The following is a 27,177-nucleotide window of genomic DNA, read 5'->3' as shown; positions in this document are numbered from 1 at the left end:
CCTCTGAGTGGGTGGGTGCCATGGAGGAAGAGTCACGTGCGGGTATGAGGACGCGGGTCAGCGGTGCTGTTGCACGAGCTCATCTTCGCTCCCCCCTTTTCTAGTGTTGGCTTGTTCCTCAGACAAGGTTTAGGATGAGACCACTTACCTACACGTATGAAAAGGTACACATACGTACACCTATGCATGAATCCTCATGATAATTCGAGTGATCATGTTCGTCGATATCAATGAAATACGTAGAGTAAGCGCTTCGTTGATTATGCCCTTTTCGGTGCAGCCCTATAAACGTTATAGTAAAGTACTGTGTTATCATAAGTTAGACCCTATGAATGCAGTGCCGTCTTAAGGCATAAGCCAACAAAGCCCAGGCTTGGGGCCTCCACCTTGATGGGAGCCTCTTCATATTCGATTTTTTTTTTTTTTTTAACAAATTTAAACGCAAAATTCAAGTTCTCTTATTCGTTATCCAGTGCTAAATTTAAAAAATCTACTATAACCGTAAGTGATGAAGTTTTAATTTATTATGGGTCTTACGTTTTATAAAATATACAAAAAGATTTTTATTAAAATAAAATATTTTATTAAAGTAAAAAATTTACAATAATTTACAATTTTTTTCTTGATTTTTTAATACAAAATCAGAGATAATGGTTTCAAAGTCGATGTTGTTACAAAGATCTGATTCAATAAACATTAGTGCCAAACTATTCAGTCTTGTATCTAGCATTGTGTTTCTGTGCTCATCTTTAAGAAATTTTAGAGCTGAAAAAGATTTCTCTTCAGTGCAGTTTGCTACCATCATACATAAAAATATTTGGAAACATATTTCAATATTTGGGAAAGTAGAAACTAAGAGATCTTTTTTTATTCTGGTGGACAAATTAATCATCGATGAATTACTTATTTTTCCTGATGTTTCCAAATAAAATTTGTAATGAACACATTCAGAAATCAAGGATTCTGTATCTGTATCAGTATCATTTTTTTTAGCTAGTGTTTCACACTTTTCTACTATTGCTTTGTCAGCCATCTCTTACAAATGGGAGAAAAATAACTGAATTTCTCATTAAGTTTACTGTACGCTAATTACTGTTTTTTCAGGTTGAGAGAAAGAGAATCTATAATGGGATGAAAAGTTTCAATTTTTAATGAATCTTCTTTGTTGAAAAAAGTTTTATCACTTTGTCCCTCGAATCTTGTTAATTTAACACTTCTACTCTTTAATCTAGTTTTTTTTTTTAATTAATTGTTATTTTAGTACTCTCAATGAATTCCTTGGTTTTACTTATACAATCATTAAATGTATCTTCAATTATAAAGGTATTTCTCAAGCGAATCAAGTAAGTTTACAACCACAGCTAAGTCCAATGTCTCTTTTTGCAAAGTTTTGTTAGTTAAAGTGATTTTAAGTAAAACATCATCTCAAAAAATGGTTAGAAAAATATTATCAAATTGAGTTAGTTTTTCGAATATACTTGAAGACGGAGTCTAGTCTCACTTGATTGTGTTGGATCACTGGAAAGTAGCAAAAGAGATTTTAAAATATTGCCATAACTTCCACGAAGAGCAGTAAGAGCATTACTTCTGGCTGACCATCTGGTATCGGATAACGGTTTTAGCAGCTTTTCTTTGTCACGTAGGACTGATACTAACTTTTGCCACTTGTATGTGGATGCCGAAAAAAAAGTGTACAATCTCTGCACTCAATTGAAAAATTTCGTGACCACAGAACTAAAGTCTACGCTTTTAACGATAATCGAATCCAAATAATGGCCAGCGCAAGGTACATATTGAGCGTATTTACTTAATTCCTCTAGTCTAGCTTGGAGGCCTGAATATTGTCCTGACATATTTGAAGCATTGTCATATGACTGGCCACGACAGTTATTGATACTAATACCATTATCATTTAAAAATGTTAAGACGACTTTAGACAAATAATCAGCTCCATTGCCTTCAATAGGAATAAATGCCAAAAATCTTTCACGTAGACCATCATTGGTGACATAGTGAATAGTAGTGATGTAGTCAATTTGTCCTGATGTAAAATGTCAGGAAATGAACCTATACTTCTAGAATAATACTTTGCTGATTGACTTTATTTATTATATAATCAAAAATTTGTTTTGCCATTAGTTCTAAAAGTTCTTCACAAATATTGGCTGATAAGTATGAAGTATGACCGGATCCTTTATTCGCATGATTTTCAAAATGAGTTTTTAAAAAAGAGTCGTATTCACTTATTAGTTCAAGCAATCCTTGGTAGTTGCCATTTTTTTTAGATCCTAGTTCTTGATTAGCTCCTCGAAAAGCTAAACCTCGAGATGCCAAAAATTTAATTGCGCTAACAAGTCGACGAATCACCTCCGTTCAATAGTTCTTTTCATTTTCAGAGTGTAGCATTAACTGTTTATCGGTGCAATCAATAATATTTTTTCGCTTGCTGTAAGTTAATAAACAATTTTTATGCTCTGCGCTTTTTTTGTGCTCATGAATTCGTTTCATACCGTTCCTCCAATCATTTAATCCGGTCGAACTGAACTGATTATTTTGGGTTGACAATAATTTGCATACAAAGCAATCCAGAGGACGGCGCTGGTGGATAGAATAACCATTTGAGATTGATTGTCTCACTCAACACTTGTCAGCATGCTATTTTGTTTCTTACCATTTGGCTCATTGTATGTACGAATAGACTTTTCAAAAATATTATCAATATTTTGAAATATTGCTGGGCCTTTTTGGATACAATGTGCAACAAAAGTATCACTATTCTTTCATTTAGATGGATCTGTTGAATAATAATTTCTTCACTATTCTCTGAAAAATTCAAATAAATTAATTCATTAATTAACTGTGCATACTAATAATTCATTAACTTGTCATATTTAATATTTCCATTACTTTTTTTCTTTAAATTTGATTGTAGGTATATGTGTTTAAATTGGTAAAAAATTATTATTATTCATTCGTAAAAATTAATCCAGAGAAAAATTATAAAACAATACTCAATTAAATAACTCCGGTTATTCGAAAGGTTTTTAACATGTATTCATAAAGCTAAAAAATATATTACGTATAAAAAATGTACATATAACAGCAGAGCTTTGACAAGTTTTGGTATGCTTTGCTCAGAGAACTAGACCGGACTATAATGATCGTGAAGAAATCTAGTATATCAGGCTCGAATACAAGTTAATTAGTCGAGTTGTCTGCTCAATTTGTGATTCAGATCGTTCCAAATCAGAAAAATTCCTAATGACTTATGAGGTCGAGAAAATAATCCGCCAACATGGCTACGAGAGACTCAATAGCTTTACTGTCCCCTAACCTTAAACTCACACCTTCGCCACTTTGTGTTCGATTATTGGGCAGTAAAAATGTATACGTAACTTGTCTGAAATGCTTTTTTACGAACCTCGTTACGGCCCTCGCTTTCGGTTTGTGCTGCAAACTTCTTGGTCTGCAAATATAGCTTTTCGCAAACTCGTTCGTAATCTACTAAAGATATTGAAATACCTAAAAATGACCCAGGTGTTGATGTTCCAACTAGTAATTTTTTAAAAGTGTTGTTACTGCAATTTAATTGCAATTCTTCATCATCGCTGCAATCTGAAAGTATTATCACCAATTAGAATAATAGGAAATCAAAACTTATGTAACAGTTGTACGAGAATCTTTGAAAAAATGTACTTACTTGACGTTTCAATATCGTTTTGCCTGCGGTTATCATTTTGAAAAATCGTTACTTTTTCAATTTCACTCGGCTCAAGGATATTTTCACTACCATCACTGTGATTAGCAACTGTTTCTTTTGGCTGAAAAAACTTTGAAATTTCAGGCAAACTTGCTTGAATTTTTTGAAGATTCCCCTCTTTTTTTTGGCTTTAGCTCGCTTTTCTGCACCACTTGGATGCATACGTTTCATTGTGAGATTTTATTTTTTCCCAAAATTTTACAATAAAAACTTTAAACCGTGCGGATAACTTAAACTGTTTAGTTACAAAACACAACACTTGTTTCAGCTAGCTTTCACTTAGATAGAGAGTTTGCACTGGTTTTTCACAGCAGATGATATTGCCACTGTATTTATACTCTGACCTACCAGAGCTCTAGTTAAAAATGGTGGAATGAGAAAGAAAAATTCAAAATGCACAGAATGAAATTTTTTGAATAAGTTTTTAAATTAGTTGTTTGATGTATTGATAATTCTATTAAATTCAAAAGAAGCAAAGTTACTGGGCAATTATTGCTAGGCGCTTATTTTTTATTGATTTTAATAATCAACCAACTCTCTGCATTGCGTATACAGAGGAAAAAGTTACAGAAATTTTCATGATAAAAGTAACGGTAGAGTTGTGACCAGCTAATTTGCACTAAAATTTTCATTGTAGTTTCACAATATTTAGTATGTAGCAGAAAAAATAATCCCTATAGTCTGCAACACTTTTTGCCGTTAAGCTACGGTAATTTTTCCCTCGATTTTTCCCCCGTTTAAGAAAAAGATTACGTTGACGGTCGACAATGTAGGTAATTATATTAGTTGAGGAAGTTGCTCTCAAAGTAAGAAATTTTTTTTTTGCATTACACTTTTTTACTTTGATGAAATCAATGTGATTGCCAACACTGTTGATGTTAACCTGTGACGTCGTCTTTTTCGCATGTAATTTTTTAATTTACTAGCCTTGAAAGGGTGCGATAGGAGGATTCTTTGTAAGAGAGGAGGATCCATTATTTTTATCAAGATATAATGAGTTCATAAGAAACCGTAGAAGAAACCTAAATTCTAATTTTTATGTTATGTAGGATTATGTAGGACATTGTTAAAAAGTATTGTAAAGGTATTGTAGGTGTAAAAATAGGACTTTTACTTCACTTGCGAATGTTACATGATATAAAAAAAAAAAATCTAAATTAGCGCTTTCAAATTTGCTAAGTTTATTAATATGATGGGCATTTACACGCCGTATACATCAAAAAACCAAAGTAATTAGAACTGCAATATTCTAGGGGAACACCTAACATGAACGCTTGCTCACATTTACAGGATTTATAAAACATTTTTTTTCAATTTTTTAATTACATAGTTTACAATAAAATTTCGTTGAGCAAATTAGCATTTAACTAATTTCGGTAACCTACTTTTCCTTTGATTTGAGTGTGTTTTAGTATTTGTCAATTGCCTTTTAAGCCTAATGCCTAATTAATATTTTAGGGGGGCTCCATCTGTAGTGGGTTAGGGCCTTGCAATCTGTAAAGACGGCACTGCATGAATGTAAGCAATAGTTCTCTAAACAAGACCAATTCTCAAATTGATTTGGCTTATTTTGCTTGTTAGGCTGTATTAACGAGTAGTTTGACTGTCTTACAACTGATAACATATTTAACATGTGCTATGATCGAAAAAAAAAAATATAAATTCGAATGCGTCTTGGAGAAAGATATTCAGTTGAAGAAATGCTTTCACTCAAGAACATAATGGAGTCTCAAACTCCAGAAAACGATCCTGAACCCACCATTGAAAGTGCGGTTGTTCTAATAGTAAATACAAATTTATTACAAGTTCTAAACTTTCGACGACAGCGAATGTTTCTCTTCAATAAAATTGCATCGATTGCATTGGTCAAGGTGTTAGTGTTACCAAGCTATAGCACGACCAGGTCACGCAGAAAGGTAGTGGGTGGAGTAAGATTTACCCGCTTAGTGGTCGGGGAGATTAAGTAATCCAGTGGTGAGGATTACTTTGGCAGTAACGTAGGTCCTTGTGAACTGAGTGCTAGTAGTATTGACGTTGGATGGTACCAACGAGGCGGTGGGTAATTAGGATTACTCGGGCAGTAACGTAGGGTCTTATGATCCGGATGCTGCTAGCTGTGACGTTGGATGGTACCAAGGACTGCCTTCGTTTCTGGCTGCAAATTGACCTCTGGCATCAGGATGTTTCGAGAGGTGTAGGCTACTAAAAAGCTTAGCATATAGCGAGAGGAAGATGATCAAGCCTGAACGAGTATTTTTTATCAGCTTATAAATATGTTTAAAAGCGGATGCCCTTTTAACTGACCAACACTGGCTCGTTCGACGCCAGAACCTCTGGAGCTATCATTTTTTGTCCACACACATACGGTAGCCACGACCAACGACTTTTTGCTTCTTATTTAGGCAAACAGTACATCAATACAGTTTTTTTTCTTCTCAAGAGCAGGTGTATCAAGTGATGGAAAGTATCAGAAAAAACCTGTGTACTATTTAATTACTAAAAGTAAATCACGTATCTCTTTTAATTCCTCAACGCTTGCTTACTGATTTTTGACACTGCACTCTAACTTAGGGTATAGTGTACTAGCGTGATATTTTTTTTCTCGAGAGCTGGTGCATCGAGTGATGCAATCTTTTCTTTTCGAGAGTGGGCGTATCGAGTTGTTAAAGAGAAAACGTATACTTTTTCATTCAGAAAAGCTGACGCCCTTTTAACTGATCAACGCTAGCTTACTCGATGCAGTAACTTGCCTAGTAATGGAGCTATTAGTTCTTATTAACACGGATGTGTTAGCCGTGTCCTATGACTTTTAGCTTTTTATTTAGGCGTGTAATGATCCAGAGTCATATTTTTTTCTTTATATGGGCAGGCATATCAAGTTGTTGGAGAAAAAATTTGTACTCTTTCATTACGAAAAGTGAATGCCCTTTTAACTGACCAACGCTGGCTTACTCGATGCAATATCCTACCGAGGAATACAGCCAGCTTATGAATTTGAGTTTGAGTTTATTAGGCGAGTATGTGAAAAGTTGAAATGATAATGAAAATTTTAATTCAATAATTCAATATGTATGTATATATATTTGTAGTTGCTTCAAAAAATACAAACAATTTTTGATAGTCCAAGCAAGGACTGATCATTGATTTTTTTTTTTTTAATATATCATATCCACCTTTTATACTAAAGAGCGAGTTTTTTCAGAATAATAATTTTCCTTAACTTTCGATTAAGATACCTCAACATGCTTTTCTATAAGAGGTTTTTAGTTACTTTTATTCTTTCTTTCTTCCTTACTAAGACTCTCGTATTTTGGTTTGCTAAATTACGGACCCATATTTTTTATATTGACTGCTTAATCTTCACAGGATAACTGAAGCTATACGCAAATTTCTATTAGCTTATAATAAGGCACTAAATTCTTTTGTACTACACACAGTCATCGTTTTTAACATCAACATTAGTATTAGTTCCAGAGTCACTATCAGTATTAGCAGTGTCAGGTCCATCAACGATATCCCATCTGGGAGGTATCTTAAAAATTTTCTCCTTACAACTACTGAGTGTGAGTATAAAATCCTGTGTCTGGTTTAGTGTCACTTTCCATTAAAGAGAACAGAAATAGTTTAATTTAATGAGCTTTACTAAGAGCGCAAAATTGATTTTTACGTAGACTTTTAAGTGTCTCATAAGTGTTACGCAAAAACGCCTTTGATGAATATCCTATACTAAGAATGTGACGTGATGGCATCATATATTGCTGAATGTTAACCACAGCACACTTGATGGTAGATATCAAATACGCAGCTGTATTATCTTTGTACACATAAATTCGATTAGCATTTTTTGCTGCAGCGTACAAGTGCTGCTGTAATTAACTTATGGAACAATCACCCTCGAAACAGCGAAGTCCATGCACTGTCTTTGACGGATGATCGTTATTTTGGTGCAAATAAATTGGTTTTTTAATGGATGTATCAGTACACAACGACTGTATAGCTACTAACTCCTCGTCAAATATGTCACAACTATAAAAATTGAGCCATGCAAAGTAAGCCTTGGCACCATATCTACTATTCCACTTATTAACAAGTTTAACATCAATGCGTTTGCGTTCGGTTTTCATCACTTTCCATACACAAAATTGTTGAATAACTTAAACAACATCTTTTCAAACTTTTTTTTGAATCTTTTTTTCGCATTTTTATGCTCTTAACTGTTTAAATCTATGAATTTTTACAACCATAAACTTTGATTAAACTGTATTGCTCTATCAATTCTTGTTATTTAGAGCCCGTCATTCACAGCTTACGTGAGTGCGCGATAATGAATGACAGAACGTTTTTTATCATACAGCGTAGATATTATTTTTTTTTTTTTTTTGAACTTGGAGTACTATATGCTCAGCACAGAAAGGTGAATCCTTATAATTTATGGATTTTTTCACAGTTTGCCTTTTCCATCCGTTAACATCACGTATTAGAGCCCAAAGTATTTTGCATTTCTCGTATCCACGTTCATCTGTAATGATTTTTTTCAACCATCAAATAAAAAAAATATACAGCGTACATGGTCAAAACTAGTTATTTACTTCTCTTGACATCATTGTGGTGTCTCGAGTTGAACAACTTTTTAATTGCCTTTGTGTGGAAAAATGAGAATATGATTATTTCTAGCATCATTGCTGCACCAAAAATAATCAATAATAGAAACAAAAGTTATCCTTAGCATTATTTCCACGAAAAGAATAATCAAATGATAATTTTATTTAGCATCATTGCTTCACCAAGAATAATGAAAAATAGTTTAAAAAATACAAAAATTAAAGTTGTTTGAAAATGCTATAATTAAAACAATTTATCCCAGCTTACCTTGATTTGTAAAAAACTTGACCAATGCTTTGCGCACTTCTGAAGTGGAACTAGTTTACTCAGTAACTGTTACTTTTGCTTCTGTGCGAAAGATTAAACTGGTGTGTTTAGAAGACAAAGACATGCACCACTGTCAAAAATAAAACTTTTACGATTTTTACAATTGTCCTTATCGCTGTGCAAATTTCTGCTTCTCAAGAGTTGAAATGATTTATATTGAGCTTAAAAAAAGTGTGGGGGGCATAGCAAGTCTTTTACTCTTATTTTTAGAGCAGCAATGCCAAGGTGTCTACTAGAAAGGGACGTATTGGAAAATAATTAGTCGAAACAAGATCAATATTGTGAATCTTATAGTGAGTATCTTTGTGTGTGTTTTTTATTAAAATGGCACCCTTATATCAAGACGGTATTTCAGCGTTCAAATGGGAAGACTTGCAGTCTGTGATAAGAGAGGCAACAATAATCCAGGACACTAAGGATGAGGATGAAATGGATCTCTCTTTAGTAGTTGATCTGATTCTTTCTCTTCCGCGGATAAACAAGAAGGAAAGGCTTGATCTGCAAGCTTATATTGCAAGTCTTGAAAAAGGATTATCTCCATCGTTATCAGCAGTCAAATCATTGGTATTTAATAATACAACTGTTTGTGGTAAGCTTGTTTTAAGTTGCTTTACAATTTGTTAGTGTATATTAACATAAACAATTGAATTTGTAGTGTCATTTTCATAAACATTTAAAGTATTAGGATCCTAATGGAATAAGAGTTGTTATCAAATCCAAAAATTTTTTTCCAGAATTCCAAGACATTTCGTTATCATACTCTCTTGCATCGTCACCTTCTCCACCAGCAGTCAGATCATCATTGCTGACTAAATACATTGCTTTGTTCGGTAACTTTATTTTTTGAACAAAAAATGAAAATTTTTGTTTTCTTCATGCATTATATATTTTTAATTTTCTTGGACCATAGAAGCAAATTTCCAAATTGCTTTTCATGGTTAATCGACTTAATTGGAGGAGTACCAACATCTCTTGAAATGGCAATTTTTTCCCATTCAATTTTTTCTGACACCAGAGAAGTCGAAATGGCCAACCAAGTGACAGTGTCACCAAAGGACGAGGTTCTATCGCCTTTGTTGATACCGTTGATTTTGGTAATATCTCTTTTTTTCCATGATTTTATTCTAATGTATTTATTTTTTCAATTAGCTTCTACGCCAGAGGAACCACAGATACTATACATAGATTCGAAGACAGTGAGGAGTTTGACACCACACGTTACTGACGTAATAGATCCAATATCACCAGTTCCAAGGGTAATATCAGTGATTGAAATATCAGGATCACCTATAGCTGATAAGTACATACCTGAGGTTGACCTTACAATTAAAAAAAGAAAGGTACATACGGGAGATAGCCCGAGGACGAGAGTTGGCCGTAGACTATCGTTTTCAGAACTCTAAACAGAAAATTGTCAATATGTACAAACTTAAATAAAGTTTTAATTGTTATTGTAAGTTTTTTTTTATTTTTAAATAAATCTATTAAAATAATATTAAAAATGACACCCTATTATTTTCCTTAACAGATCCCTATCATGCATAAAAAAGAATAAGTATTGGAATCAACTCCTAATATGCCTTAATAAATAATGAATGTGGTAAAAAAATGTAATGAATTCTATATATTAAGCAGTTTTTGTAATTAAACATACTAATACTTTAGGTAAAAACTTTCTTAATTAACTGTATTTTTAATAAACAATTTTTTCGTTTTAATTTTCTAATTAATTTTTCTTTTATTCTACAACTTCTATAGTACAAGCAACTTACAAAAAAACTTCATGTAACAAAAACATGGCAGAAAAAGAGAGCTCCATGTTCAAGTTGTTTGAGGTATCAAAATAATCCAGGGGGTGCGAATAAAAAAGGATGTGCAAGAGAGAGCTCTATTTCCCACAAAAACTCAAGCAGCGCAACGATTATACCAAGCAGCGCAAGCAGAGAAAAGAAGCTGTGCCAGAGAGAGCAACATCTCCCATATAAAAGACTCAAACAGCGTGCCAATTATTGGGATTATGCCTCTACCACGTGACCTCAGTATATATTTGACTAATATAGAGGAGAAATAACACAGGTCTTACGGGAGGAATCTTGTTTTTATTTTTTTTTTGCACTTAAAAAGATATTGAGCTTTAAAAGGTTGTTAATTCCATGTTACTGATATAATGAGAGTTACGTAGTTATTTTTTTCCTTTGGTGAATTCGTTTATGAAGGTTGAAACAGCGTTTTGAACGTATGCGGAATGCCGCTTAACCCTACTGCTGCTGATGCTCAGAGATAAACAAACAGCTCAAAGTAGGGTTAAACGGCATTCCGTATACGTTCAAAACGCTGTTTCAACCTTCATAAACGAATTCACCAAAGGAAAAAAATAACTACGTAACTCTCATTATGTCAGTAATATGAAATTAACAACCTTTTAAAGCTCAATATCTTTTTAAGTGCGAAAAAAAAATAAAAACAAGATTCCTCCCATAAGACCTGTGTTATTTCTCCTCTATATTAGTCATATATATATACTGAGGTCACGTGGTAGAGGCATAATCCCAATACCTACCAAGCAGAACGCAGATAAAATAAGCTACGCAAGAGAAACCAAGTCTTCCACAAAACTTACAGGGCTCGCGCAGAGAGATAAGAAAAACTGCAGAAAAGGGGAGATGTGTCAGAGTTGCCAAGGTGATTGCAGCACAGGTGTGTTGGAGTGGCTCTTGTTACCTACTTTCTGGGTAGTTATTAAATTGGTTAGTGTTATGCTACTAAGTATGTGCAAAAGACCAAAATAGTCTTTATTAAGACTTATTTTTATCGAACTAGGATAATTTACTAAAAAACTATTCTGTAAAACGATTTATAAGATAATTTCTTTAGTTGTATACTACTTTACAAACTACTATTCTTAAACACCTGATATTAACCGCATTTTTATTACAATCTTTGTTTTTCTATTTTAGATAATACTGACGAATTACAGTGTTTGTTGAACTTGCCGTTCGGCTCCCAATTGTTTCCATGATTTCTTGAGGTTGAGTGCATAAGCACACAATCAGTAAGAGCTAATTCAGGAGTGAGAATAAAAACTCCAACGAAACGTTGCTCAAACTAACACCTGACTTTGGAGTTTTTATTCTCACTCCTGAATTAGCTCTTACTGATCGTGTGCTTATGCACTAAACCTCAAGAAATCAATAATGACGAATCTATTCGCTGTAAATAAAGACAAGCAAGAATTAAAAATAAAATTTATTGTACACAAAGTAGGGTATCGTCAATCTTAACTAGAAAAAGTTTGGTACCTACTGTTTTTGCTGTATGTAATAAGAGAATAAAGGAATGTACGAACCAGATTAGTCTTTACCATTTCATATAAGTATCAGGATATAGTCGAATGTTTTGTACTCACCCACATTGATTGGCAGCGAAAAGATTTTCTGTATTTTGCAGCTATTTCCTGCAAACGACATGAACAAATTATCTTGCTAAAAGCTCTGAAACAGTAAAAGTTTATGTCACAGTTTTATTATGGTCAAACAAGTAATTAAATTTTTCTAAAAAATACTGTCCTAAGCTATTTTGCTAAGAAGTTATGGTAACCATTTAAAACCAAGATTACTAGTCCATTACGTTTTAAGTGTGAGGTGCCACTGATTTAGGGACATGCAATAATATTGTCAGCCTAGCCAAGAAAGAATTGAAAGTACTTGTATATGGCACTTATCTGGATAACGGGTGACGGTAAACGAAAGAGTTAGAACTTGATGAAAAATTGTCCCATAATATTATGCTATGAAGAAAACTACAACCATACAGATATTTAACCTAATGCACGCATAGACAGTTTAGTTTTTGCTCTGGAAGATTAGCAATGTTTCAGTGTGCAATCAATAAAATTGAATTACAGTAGTAAATGTGTGCGCTAACTTTTGTTACTTAACAGTTTTTGTAAGTACAACTAGTCCTGAATATGACTATTATTACTATCATTTTTCTCAGTCTTGGTTAAACATGAACAAATCTTACACAGTAAGTATATTGTAAGAAAAAATGTATCGGTAAATTGCAGTTTAAAAGTTTCAATTAAGAAAAAAATTAATTTATTGTTGCTTTCAAACTGAAGTCTTACTGTTTTACAAATAGAAAAATAACCTGGAAGGCAAAACTCAGGTAAGATTGTATTAGACGTGGACTACGTTGTTATTTCTGTTAGCCCGCATACGTTTAAAAGTTTTTGTAAAAGACCAAGGTATTCTTAAAATCCCATTTTTAGTTGAAATTTGTTAAGAATACTTTTTTTCAGTGTATATTGCTTTTCATAAGCCTATGAGAAATTTTTGTTTTTAGTTTGGAGAAGCAAACGTGATGTAATTTAATGTAATCTTTATACTGATAGCGTATCACATAACCTTATTTCCTTATGAGAGACCGAGTTTGAACTAATGATTACATGCAAGTGCTACAACAAAATGTTTTTGTTTCAATTAAAGCAAAATCTGGCTGGCACATTTTTTATGTAGTTGAAACGATCTGACGAATTTGATGGGATGAAAAATACACGTTGTAGAAATTAATGTTTTTTTATTACAGGGCATATGGAGCTTAAAATTTTCGTGATATTGTGCCTAAGAGACTTATTGTTATTTATAAATAACTCTTGTTCTGTCAAGTCTAAAGAAAGTTATTTCTCTATTTTCAAGATGAAGGAGTAAATTTTAAAAAAAAAGTTCACTACAAATATAAGAAAACTTTACAATATTATGGCAAGTTAATTATTTAAATCAATTTTTAGATATGGCCCCAAGATTTTAACTATGTGTTAGTACATACATTGTATTCTACGTAAAATTTTTTTTAAAACGCATATTTTATTACTAAAGGCGTACTTTATTACATAACCAGTAAAGATGAATTGACTCATCTAGCACGGCACTTAGTATGAGCGTGTGGCAGGCCTCTTCTTCTAACCGTTAACTGTTTATTCAAACAAGATTATTCTATACTTCAATTATTTTTTACTATTATTTTATTTTGCTCATTAAATATCTTTAATTTCATGGCAAACAGGACTTCATTATTATTAGACCAAAATACTTAAATGTTAGCGAATGAAAAAAAAATTCCATTGTGACAAGATGCTTCTTCGAAAATTTATTTATTAGTAGTTATCAACATTCTATAAAATTAAATAAATACATGGATTTATAAATAATGGGTCAAACTGAAACTACCATAGCTAAGAATTATCTTATTTATTTAATTACATGTAAAGCACTACAACGTTTCAGAGTCCATTTACTTAAATAATGATTTGTTGTTTTACTATTAGTCTTGATTTTTGGATGGATATTGTACCCCAATAAAATTTAAATGGAAACATAAGCTGAGTACACACTGGTCGAGCTGTTACCTGACACTGGCAGTAAGTCTCGTATGTTAGAATTTTTTTAATCTTTTACAGTAGTATAAGTTTGATTCAGAATCTGTTGTAATAAAATTTGTACATTTATAATTTTTCTGTCCACACTAGTGTTTTTCAATGCCTATCTAGTGAAAGGCCAAAACTTTTTTAATTCTCTTGGGATTTGTTGGCTCATCTGGATGTACGTACCTAAATCTATGGAGTATGAAACTAACATTCAAGTGATCAGATAGATTACACTGGACCACAAAAAAAAGTTAGGGTACCTATAAGCGAATATACATACTACATATATTTCCAGGTGCTGAATCCAATTGTGGTGTCCAAATTTCTCCATCGGAATTCTAATTTTGTGCTTGGATTGAGCAAAGTACAAACTTCATACGCATCTGTTAAATTAAATTTATCTACTATTTTTTCAGCATACTGTTTTTGACTTATGAATAATGCGTCGTTTGACATACGAGTAATCTCTATTCCTAAAAATGTTTTTGCGTTGCAAACAGTTATTTTAAAATGTTTGCACAAATGTGTCATCAATTTATTTACAATTTTTTTATCTTTACATGCAATAATACCATCGTTAACATACATTGCCAATATTAATTTATTTTCTGAACCTTTGCTCACAAATATACATAGATCAGCCTGCGTTTGAAATAAATTGAATAATTTTAAGCAATTTACAAATTTTTTATTCCAGCAAACGCCACCTCGTTTAAGGCCGTATGAACCTTTAAGAAGTTTGCAAACTTCATCTTGGTTATTGGAAAACCCTTCAGGCTGGTGCATATACATAGGTTCACTCGTAACTGATATAAACAATTCCTCTATATCAGCATCATCATTTAATACAAGCGGATTGCCATACCTATCAGGTGCTTGAACATTACGCCTTACGCGCGCTCTGTTTTCTAATACATTCTCTTGAGGTACAATGTTATTGTTTGCATTCTCGTTAACAATCGCATCATCGTTGTTGACAACGTTTTCGCCTATCTCATTGTTAATAACATTTTCGCCTATCTCATCGTTAATAAGATTTTCATCTCTCTCATCATATATATCATTCTTATTTCTTTCATTGTAAATAGCATTGTCATTATCTAATATTTTAATGTAACGGTATTTATTTACAAAATCAATTTTCTCATTCACACCTTCAGATCCGTTCTTAAAAATGACGTCTCTGTGCAATTAAATTTTGTTTGTTTCTGAGATTAATATTTTATACGCTTTTGTATTTTCGTCGTAGCCTACAAGAATTCCAGCTTTGCCTTTCGCATCCTATTTGAGTCTTTTTTGTTTTGGAATATGTACGTACACATGCATACCTATGACTCTCAAATGACGAAAGTGAGCCTTTTTATTATACCAGATTTCAAACAGCATTTTGCCTTCTATTTTCGTTTTTCTTGTTCGATTAAAAATGTATGTTACCGAATTAGTTGATTCAGCCCACAAGTTCTTATTTAATTTGTTTTTTTTTTAAATAGTTCGCACTGCTTCTATCAGGCTTCTATTTTCACGTTCCGCTTTTCCGTTTTGCTCCAGAGTATAATTTACCGTACGTTCATGTTTAATCGCGAATTTATTTGTCAATTGCGCCATTTCTTTGTTGCAAAACTCTAAACCGTTATCAGTTCTTAAAATGTTAATTCTTTTACCCGTCTCGTTTTCCGTTCTCAGAACAAAGTTTTCAAAACATTTTACTGCTTTACTTTTATTTTTCAAAAAATAGATTTTTACATAACTAGAAAAATCGTCCTTTAATAAAAAGAAATACTTTGAGCTTCTAATTGAATTTACTTTCATTGGTCCGCATAAGTTGGCATGAATTAGTTCGCCAACCCTTGTTGTTTGCGATTCACTTTTCGGAAACGGCAACCGATGTATTTTACTTAATGTGCACGCGTCGCAGAACGGAGCAGATTTGTTTATTTTGATATTGTTTTGGGCTAAGAAACTTTTAATGTGGTCAATGTTCTGGTGTGCTAGGCGTTCATGCCATATTTGGAGCATGTTTACATTTTTACTTTGATTTGCTCCGGATTCTTTCTTTAAATCATTGTTATTTACATTTTCAGATGAGCTCGCGGCGTTACATTTTTCAATATTATTTTCAGGCAACATGGATCTCGTTTTGAATAATTCCCTATCTGATGACCTCTCAGCAATAGCAACAATCTCATTATTTTTATAAAAAGTACTTTTAAAATTCGTAGATACAGAAATTACTCCCTTAGATAACGCACCTTCCATTGAAAACAAATTAAATTCTATATCAGGTACATGTAATGCGTCGACCAAATGTTTATTTACCCAATCCTTGCCGTCGAACGCTTTGATTTCTACTTTACCTCTACCTACACCAGCAAGAAGTCTCCCGTCTCCTAATTTCACCGGAATAGCTTCCTTCAGTTTTACGTAGTCATGAAAAGGTTCATCGTATTTACACATATGCGACGTTGCGCCGGAATCCAAGAGCCACTCGTCTGTGTTTATGTTGGGATTCACGGTAAGTAGAATTTCTCCGATGAGTGCGTGATCGCCGTTGTTGTAGTCTGCGTTGCTGCCTGCTTCACTGTTTTTCTTGAAATTTGATGGCCGCTTATTCTTGTTTTCTTCCAAGAACCAACATTTTTTCTTGATGTGTCCTTTTTTCTTACAATTGTAACACTCGGTATTTTTGTATTTTTTACTACCACCACTGTTAGACTTTTCATCTTCGTTCGATCATTTTTTATCGAAATTCATTTTGTTTAGTTTTTGCGTGACAAGGGCGACGTCTTGATTTTTATCCTGTGACTTTCTACGTGATTCTTCCATTAATAACCTTGCTGTTAAATTTTCAACGGTACGCTGTGCTTCAGCTGTCAATTCCCAGGCCGATACGAAGTAGTTATACTGCTCTGGGAGCGTCATTATTATTTTAGTCATCAGTATACTATCAGAGATATTTTCTTCAAAAACCTTCAATTTGTAACACAGGTCTTGTAACTTTGCAATGTGGGTTGCCATGTCGACACTTGGCTCCATCTTGTACGAAAACCACTCTTGTTGAAGCATGTGCACTGTCGTTTCCATTTTATTTTAGTAAACTCCTCTTAGTTTCTCCCACATTTCATGCGCCGATTCACAATTTAATATATGTAGCATTGGAGCATTTTCGATCATCGTTGCGATACATATTTGAGCAATTCCGTCGTTTTTAATCCACTCACGAAGATCTCTGTTGTAATTAGTTTCCTCGTTGGGGTTAGCTGTTATTTCCGCTGATGTTGGAGCAGTCGGTTTTGGGCAATCTTCCGTAATAATATCGTAGATTCCCTTTGATACGAAAGTTATCCGCATTTAGAATTTCCAAATATTCCAGTTTTCACTACCTTTTAGGTGTTGCACTTTTATAATTTCACTTTCCATTTTTGCAATAGATTTTGTTCGACTTCGCACTTTATAAGCACTTTGTATCTTGTTACACACTTCTTTTGTTCAACATTTCCTCCCCACTTATTATTTTATTTTATGTTCACACAAGCCTGGGCCCATAACCTGTTAGTTATTTTGTGGAGGCTCGATAAATAAGGTGAACACAAATATGTTGAAAGCAATAATTATTAGAGCTTCGTGAAACGTTACACAAATGTGCGCTAGTCGACCAGCTCGTAGCTGCGCTAGTTGGAGACAGTGGTGCGCGCCGCACTATAGCAGTCACATCGAAAAGTTTTAGAGGACGCATCTAATCGTTCGGGCATCACATTGCCAGATGTATTTTCTATTCTTCTCAACGACATCAGAATTTTATTCTTACCTTAAAAAACATCAAAAAATAAACGCAAAAATCACAAATTAAAAAAAAAAGTCAGGGTAGCAAAAAAGAAAATGTACATACCTTATATATTATAAGATTGTGAGTCCGAATCTTGTGTCCAAATTGTACCACAATTCTTACTTAACCTCAAAAAACACCGGAAGTCCACAGAAAAATCGCAAATTCTAGGCTCTTACTGAAAAGCAATACACAATTAGGATTAATGAATTAACAACAATATTTTTTTTTGTAAATGCACTCTATTTACTATTGACGTAACGTTTAAGACATTGCAAAAAATTAATAACCTCAAAAATCCCCAAAACCTTACGAAAAAGGGAAAAAAATTAGGATCGCTTTAATTTGTCTATTAAACAGTTGTAGTCATAGTTGGTAACATATCTCAGAATTATGATGAAGCATGCTCACTCTGAATTGTTCCATAACGTTATCATTTCTACATTACCTCTTAAAACACCACAGTTTAACATGAAAATTGAGAATTCTTGGCTTTTAGTGCATGGTAATAAGCGATAAGGATATATAAAAAGACATTTGTATTTGCTATTGTTAAAGTAACCCAAACTTTTTTGTGATATTCACAATACTGTGAAACTTTATAACCTCGAGATCCTAAAAATGTTTGCCACTAAAAAGAACGCACGAAATTATTTGAAATTCGTCTATGAAAAGGATCACGAGTAGTTTGCTCAGTATCTTAGAGTTTTCAATAAAAATCTTACAGTTTAAAAAAAAAATATACTCCTGGATTTTTCTACAATATATACACACGAAATTAATCTTTTTTGCTTGAGTAGCGAGTTTTTTCATCTTCAAATGATCTTCAAATGGACTTTCTTTTGTGTAAAATATTTTTGTCTCTTTTCATCATTGAACTATAGTCAGCTAACATTTTCGCATTCCAAACTCCTTGAAATCTCTCTTTAAAGCTTTTTAGGTCGTGGTGAAATCTTTTCCCTTGCTCCTTACTAAAATTACCTAAGTTTTCTGAAAAATGTTTCAAATGCGAGTCCAAGAAATGTATTTTTAAACTCATAAGGCACCCTTATTCATGAAAACTGTCGACCATTTTCTGAACGATGGCTTTATACTCTGGATTTCTTCTGTTTCTCAAAAACCCGTGGGTAACCTCTCTAAAATTTTGCCAAGCTATTTCTTTGCTTTTCATCATCATTTTTTCAAAATCTTTATCGCTTATTAGAGTTTTAACTTGTGTACCATCAAAAACTCCTGCACTAACTTTGATTTCTGACAAATGTGAGAATTTTAGAAAAACGTACTTATAAGCCTGACTATTATTATCTTTTATTGCTTTTGTGAACTGTTTTATAAGTCTCAGTTTTATATACAAAGGTGGTAGCAATACTTTGTCAACCAGTATCAAAGTCCGTTTCAAAACATTTTTTTGCCCTGGTATCATATTTGTTCTGGCTGGCCATTCTTTCTTGACGTAATGCTGATCACGAGCTCGGCTGTCTCATTCGCATAAAAAACATGGAAACATAGTAAATCCACTTTGCTGTCCAATCATAATTATTATAATTTTCAGATAACTGAGAAGTTGCTAATTGTGCCAATAATAATGCAATTCTTCTAATACGAAATGCAGATTTTTATATTTTTCCTTCAACACTACAAAGTGAGCTACTGGAATTGGTACTTATACACTACCATGGTGTAACAGTAAACCTTTTAGACTTCTTGTTAAAGAGTCTTAAAAAAAAACCACTTATTTGGATCATATAAAATACTATTGAATTTGCTGAGTAGACCATTAATATCTTTGCAGTATACTAAACTCTCTTCTTTTGCGAAATACTGCCAAAATTTACTTTCTCTGTTGTGGTAAAAACTCACTTTAGTTTGTGGCGTCAAACAAGTTTTTTCTTTTAATCTAGAGGCTAAAAATTCAGCATTTTCTTTGGACAATCTCAGGTCTCTAATTGAATCGCTCAGTTAATCTTGATCAAACATTTTTTTCTTATAAGATCTGTATCTGAATCCTCATACTCACTACGTCATACTTCTTCAGGCTCTAACATAGTGGTGAATTTATCTTATTACTATAAATACTTGATAAGTTTATAATTGAAATTACTTTCTTTGGATACTTGCATGTCAATGTAGTACTCCTCAGATTGATCAAATTCTGACAAGCTTAATTCAGATGGATCTTTAGCAACCTTTTACTACTACACCATATGCTACAGTAATTAATGATTTTTTAATTGATTTGTTGGTAAGACGACCTGGTATATAATAATAAAGATCTTCAAATCTACTTTACTAGCGTGGTGTCAGTTCAGATATAATGTAAAACAGCCATTACTGGGACACTTAAGAAATTATAGCCAAATCTGGGACAGTTATAGAAATATTATATTTTTGTAAATTAAATGCAATTAATGTTACAATTTAAAAATTCTTAAGTATTTTTAAACTTCTTCTATGAATAGTAGTATAAAATGTTTTTTTATTAAATTTGTTTTTATTTAACTAAAAAATGTTTAATGTCGGCTTTCAAGACTGTAATGTAAATGTATCATTTGGATGAAGTCACCTGTATTGAAACGTAAATTTGTCTGACGTACCGTAACAAAAATAATAAATGATATCAAAAAATTCTTTTTTCCAACGATTGGTGTGTTTGTTATAAGTTAATTTTCAGGTTCTTATAACATAAAAATGAATATTCATTTTATTATTACGTGTCTCACATTTGGACTTTATTTTTCATGCTAGTCCTAAAGCGGGACTAGACGAAATACGCACGTCTCAGTATAAAACCATGTCTTATATTCCTTGCTAGTAGTGGGACAAGAGGTTGCATTGTGTTTCATTCTTTGTTAAAAATTATAGTTTAAATAAAATAAGCGTTTATGGCAACACTTGTTGTCTTAGTTTTGTGAAAGTTATAAATTATCCACATTTTAAACATAAATGGTTACATTTAATCATCAAATTATACTGTTTGAAACATCTTAACCTATCTTCACTTTAAAAAGGTAAACACACTAAACATATCACATAGACATAATGTTTTTACTGACTTATTCTTTTATTTTTTTTAACAAATTAAATTAAAATTGTTTTAGTAAAACAAAAATGTCAAAGGAAAAGAAAAAAAAAATCAAACACTAATAAGAATGAAGTTGTCAACAAAAAAATCCAAGATAGGTCAATTGTTCATAAGAAATCTAAAAATATAAGAAAGAAAAATGTCGAAAAAGTGCATGACGTTGTAAATATCAGAAAAGCCTTGGATTTTATTGGAAATAGAAATACACTACGTCATGCTGCTGTAACTTTTGGAGTACCTAAAAGTACTTTATGGAGAAAAATTAAAGGTAAAACACCAATTGATAGCAGGAAAGGAGCTCATTCAGTATTATCTACTGAAAATGAAAAAGAGATCGTCTCTTGGATTGTATATAGAGCAGAACATGGCTTTCCAGTAAATAAAAAAGAACTCCTGGATACAGTACAAAAATACATGGTTGAAATCGGTACCAAGAATGTATTTAAAGACAATCGTCCAGGTGAAAAATGGTACAAGTTATGTATGAAACGACATAAAAATATTAGTATAAGAACAGCCCAAAATCTAACTACTACCAGAGCACAAGTGTGTGAAGAAGATCTGAAGGATTGGTTTCATCAATTGCAAAATTATCTGGAACAAAAAGAGCTTATTAATATAGACCCATCACGTGTATTTAATCTTGATGAGTCTGCTTTCATGATAGTTCCTCCAAATACAAACACCGTTCTTGCAAAAAAAAGTTCAAAATCGAGTTATAAAATTGTAAGTAGTGGTGATACAACTTGTCTTACTGTACTTTTTACTGCTAATGCAGCTGGTTACTTATTACCACTAATGGTATTATTTGACGTTAAGACAATTCCAAGAAAAGAAGTCTTGGAAAAGATGCGAAAAGATTGGGCAGTAGGAAATACAGATAGTGGCTGGATGACAGCTGAGAGTTATTTTAAATATATTAAACATGTGTTCTATAACTGGTTAATTGAAAATAACTATACGTTTCCTGTTATTTTCTATATTGACAATCATTCTTCTCATCTTACAATGCCACTCATACAGTTCTGCAAAGAAAAACAAATAGAAATAATTGGTTTGTATCCCAATTCCCCACACATTTGTCAACCTATTGATGTTTTACTGTTTCACGTTTTAAAAGATAAGTATAAAATTGCCAATGAACAATACAGAGCTGATAATAAACTTATTAACATAAAAAAGTGCATGTTTTCTGAAATTTTAAATTTGGCATTGGACACTCATGATTATGCACCTTGTCTTACAAATGGTTTTAAAGCATGTGAATTAGTACTATTTAACCCAGAGGCTGTGATTCATAATGTACTTCATAAAAAAAAAAAAAGAAAATCACAAAAAATCAGATTTGTGACCCAGTCTCTGTAACACCAACATTATCAGTAACAGATAATTTATTATTTTTTGAAGAAAATATTATGTTAAATGAAGTACTGGCTTTGTTTAGAGAAAAAAAGACGGATGTTGATTGGACTGGAGATGTTAAATATGAAGCGCTATTTGAAGCTTGGAGCAAATTTAAAAAAAATTTTAATTATTACAATATTTTGTCTTTTTTGATATTTAAATAATAAATATGTCGAGCATTTTTTTTAAACAGCTCAAGAATAACCGATTCAAGAGAAAGCGTCAATAGATTTTTTAGTTGATGAGTCACTCACAGGTGAGTCAGCAGCTGGTCCCATTGAAGAATTGCTCATAAGTGAACTAACAGCTTCTCCAATCGAAGAATCACCGACAAATGAGCAATTAGCTTTTGTAGTTCAAGCGTCAAATATGGATGAGTCAGTTGATACACCAGATGAAGAGTTCATGGAGCAACAACTGACAGTTTTCTCGATCGAAGAATTCATCACGAATGAGTCCACAATGGAACATACTTTTCCTGATACTCCAGTAGTTATAAAAATCGTAGATAATAGTTCTACTTTGATTGATGATGAGGCATCTGTTGTCAAACTCACTGACTTATCTTTCTCAAACACAATTGTACATGAAAATTGTATACAGTCCATATCATGTAACGTAACTGGTAAATTACACTCATTACCAGACAGTGTACCAAGTAATTTACAACTCATAACTCTTGAAAACAGTAATTTATTATTTCAAGATATTCAAGATAGAAATAAGTCATGGGGCTGTCAGTATTTTGCTTCTACTAGTACGTTTTGTCTCCAAGGTACAGATTTTGCTAATTTAATGTAATACTTTTAAATATCAGTATTCACCTTATAATTTTGTATTTTGTAAGATCATGCACTTGATTTATCTACTTTATCTACTGAATCTGAAAAAGAAAGTACCCACCCACCTTTTATAACTGTTGAAAATTCCATTTAAAAAATTAATAGTAAAATTTGTACAACTGGTATTTCTGGCAGTTCATTAAAAGAGAATAAATGTTGCACAGTTCAAAATTCTGCAATTAATATCGGTTTGTATATTCTGATTAAGCTACTGAATAATATATCAACGTATGTAATACGATAAATTTACTGTAGGACAACAGCCCAATGATGTGAAGAATAATTTTGAAATGTTAAAATCAAAGCTTAAAATACCTGAATTTAAAAAAAAACAAAAAAGCAAGAAGTTTTCGTTAACACTGTTGATTATGTATTAAAAGTCCTTAGCAAAAAGGAAATCGAAAAGGTTGAAAGAGAAAAAGAGATAATACTTAATAAAAGAAAGAAAAAAGAAAACAAAATAAAAAAAGGAAAGGAAGCACTCATCAACCGATCTTATCAAGAAAAAAAGAAACAAATTAAAGCAAAAAAAATGAAATTAACTCGAATGTTCATTATCTTAAAAAGAAAATCAAAGATGATAATAATGCTGATACTAAGAACTCACTTATCATGGAAGTAACAAAAAAAATACAAGAGTTGAAAGATCTCGATCAAGAAGTCACGAACATTGAAGTTAAAAATCTTCAAAAGAAAATTAAAACCAAACAAGAAAAAATGAAATAAAATACTCAACTTCTCTAAATAACTATAAGTGACGTAACTAAGTAATTATAATTGTACTGTGATAAAAACATTGAAAAGTCTGGATAAGAGTTAAGTGTATCCAATAAATTATTATATGTAAGCTTTAAGTCTATTTAATTGACTACTTTGCTACGAATAAATTAATTTTGTCTATTTAATTTATGTTTTCTTACCTACATTTTTACTTTTTGTTTATAAAAATCTTCATTCAATTTTGTTCATACAGTTATTTATTTAAAATAAGAGTTATTGTTATTCGTCCCATAATAAGCATATGTTGTCCCACTTAAAGAACAACTCATAAAAATCTTGTCCCACTTCGGGTCCATTGACTTCCTCTAAATAAACATTATTTTTAATTATTTGGGAAGAGTTATTAAATAAATTGTTTATTTTATTAAAAAAATAGCCTTTGGCTAACGTTATCACACAATAATTATTTCAAAAACATGCACTTTCTAATTATAATAAGGATCTTGGTAGTAAGGTTTCTGTAAGTGTCCCAGTAATGGCTGTTTTACCTTATGGTTATTGATAAAAAAAAAAATTATTTTTACTTTACTCAGTGTTCAACATTTTTTATTTGTCTACTTCTTTCTTTGTGTAATGTTTACAAAACAAATAAAAATTTTAAAACAGTAACTTAAGTAGAAAATTTTGTTTCATTAACAACCCTTTGCATAAACTGACGCCACGCTAGTAAAATGAGATTCAATTTTACAAAATATTCCATGTTTCTCATGTGAATGGGAGGGTTGTGCACATGATGAATACTACTTCCAAAGAAAAAGGCCATGATAGAAGTCGTATTCAGTACCAGCACTTAAGTAAATGCCTCCTATTTTAAAGTTATGTAAATATGATATAACAGAGAAAATTGAAGAGGTTGCTAGTTATCACATTAAAATGCGTGTAAGACTGTTTTAAAGACAGCTTCAATTTACTAGTTCTAAATGTTAACATAAAATTTTCCATTTTAAGATAAATTTTAGTAATTTTGAGGTTAGAAGAAACGAAATACAGGTTAAATGAGATAAGCATACCATAATAAATACCAGCGTATTTAGATATATATTTGATTCTAATGTTGTAAAGCCAAATGCATGGTTACACTTTCAAATGTATACCTACCTTTAGTGGTATGAAGCTCTATTTAAGTTTTTTTGAGGTTATGTTAGAATTATAACGTAGTTGAGCAATTTTAGCTGTATTTTGTGATGAAGCACGCAAAAAGACACAACAAGTAATTTACTTCAAACTCAATATTTATGTTTAGCCATTTATTTGTTTATATTCAGTAATTTTTAAGTTTGGATTTAAATTTTGATGATATAAAGTAATTGATGAGCAGAATTCTTATTTTAAATCAAAATATACGTGAGGAGCTACCCCTAAGATCGTTAAATTCATATCTACAAATCAATCTTATATGCTTTTTCATTTTGGTAAGGATTGTTGAATTATGAAATAGCTTACTAGTTTGTGAGGTTTGAAATTTCTTACAATGTCACACGTGTCACTTGGATATTAAATTGGGTACATCTACTATAAAGAATGTTAATTGACATTTCAAATCCTCGTAGCTTACTTCTTTGCATTAAGAGCCTGGAATTTGCGATTTTCATAAGTATTTTTCGTGTTTTCTGAGGTTAGGTAGAAATTCTGACGCGATGGAGCATTTCGGACTTGGGATCTTGAATCAGCACCTCAAAATACATGAGAAATACATATTTACTTATTGGTACCCTGACACTTTTTTCTGTGGTCCTATGTGATATAAAAGATAGTGAAATATTTGCAAACTATTATTGACACGATTACTTATAAATTTTTTTTGTCATTCCTGTGAAATTTCCCATGCTTACTCGGAAGGCGTATAAAGCAGGGACAAACGTGCATTTTAAAAAAGGTGAATCACCTGCGAGTTTGCTCGTAGTTGCACGCTGGCTTATACTGACCTAAAATAAAAAACTAACTTTGTTTTATGGCCAAATGAATAAAATAAAAGTGAATAGACGCATGAGCTTGGCTAAGAATAGCTGCACTGACTAATAACCGAAATTAGAAAATTTTTTAAATAAAATGGGAAACGTTTTTCTCGCAGCAGTCATTGCTACCTTGTCACTCCTGAGAAATTTGGTCATAAATGAAAATTCAACAGGAAAATACTCAACACTTAACGAAGAATTTCTATCGGAAGAGGCCGCTAGAGACGAAGGCCAAAACTCTAAGATTTAATAGCAGCAATCTATTACAGTCTTTACTAGTCACGCTTAGAAAAGATTGGATCAGCTGTGTTTTAATTGTGGTGACTAAGGTTATATGTGAGAAGACTTTACTAGAAAAAAATTTATAAACTACAAATGCAGACAATACAAGACCCATATGAAAGGCTCCTACTCGTACATACAAGCAAAGGGAGGATCCATAAAAACTGGAAAAATAGTATGACATTAATACGTTTCATAATTAAGGCAGGAATAGTTATATGGGAGGCATGAAAAGTCTAAGTTTAAACTCCTGGTACTCGTCTGACCCTTGAAGATTAAACCAAGGAAGAAGTAGAGGTAGAGGCAAAAGTAGAAATCAAGACAGAGGTGACAGTAAAAACATGCAGGAAGAAAATCAAGCAAAACTTACTAATGAATAGCAAAACTATAATTCAGATCATAACATTTAGATAATAAATCTTTTTACAAGTAATAAGCAGCTTGATTACTACTTATCGTAAAAATACGGTATAAATAAGATTAATAGCTAACTTTAATGCTACAAAATGCGTGACTTATAATAGACTAACATTTATAACGATAAATGAGACAAAAACGTTTCTCATCAGGTGTGCAAACAACAATGATGTTAAGATCACACTGAGTAGGTAAAATTTGTCGATGGTACTAGCAGAAAGTTTTCTAATCCTTATAAAGTTCGTAACGAAGGGTTTATGCATTTACTTGGACAAAAAGTATAGACATCTTTGACCTAGCCTAGGAGGGAACTTTTCACTAGGATTATACAATCTTTCTACTAGACTGGAAGGTTAGAAACGGGCTAGAAAAAAAACAAGAAGAATATTGTTCATCCGATAAACATTTAGCACACTTTATATATACTAGACATAGATATTTAACTGGAGATGCAATATGAGACATGTTAGAAAATAAA

This window comes from Copidosoma floridanum, unplaced genomic scaffold (genome assembly GCF_036245765.1).
Source record: "Copidosoma floridanum isolate Cflo_tuat_1 unplaced genomic scaffold, Cflo_Japanese_pri ptg000016l, whole genome shotgun sequence".
Taxonomy (NCBI): domain Eukaryota; kingdom Metazoa; phylum Arthropoda; class Insecta; order Hymenoptera; family Encyrtidae; genus Copidosoma; species Copidosoma floridanum.
Note: the sequence above shows the minus strand (reverse complement) of the source record.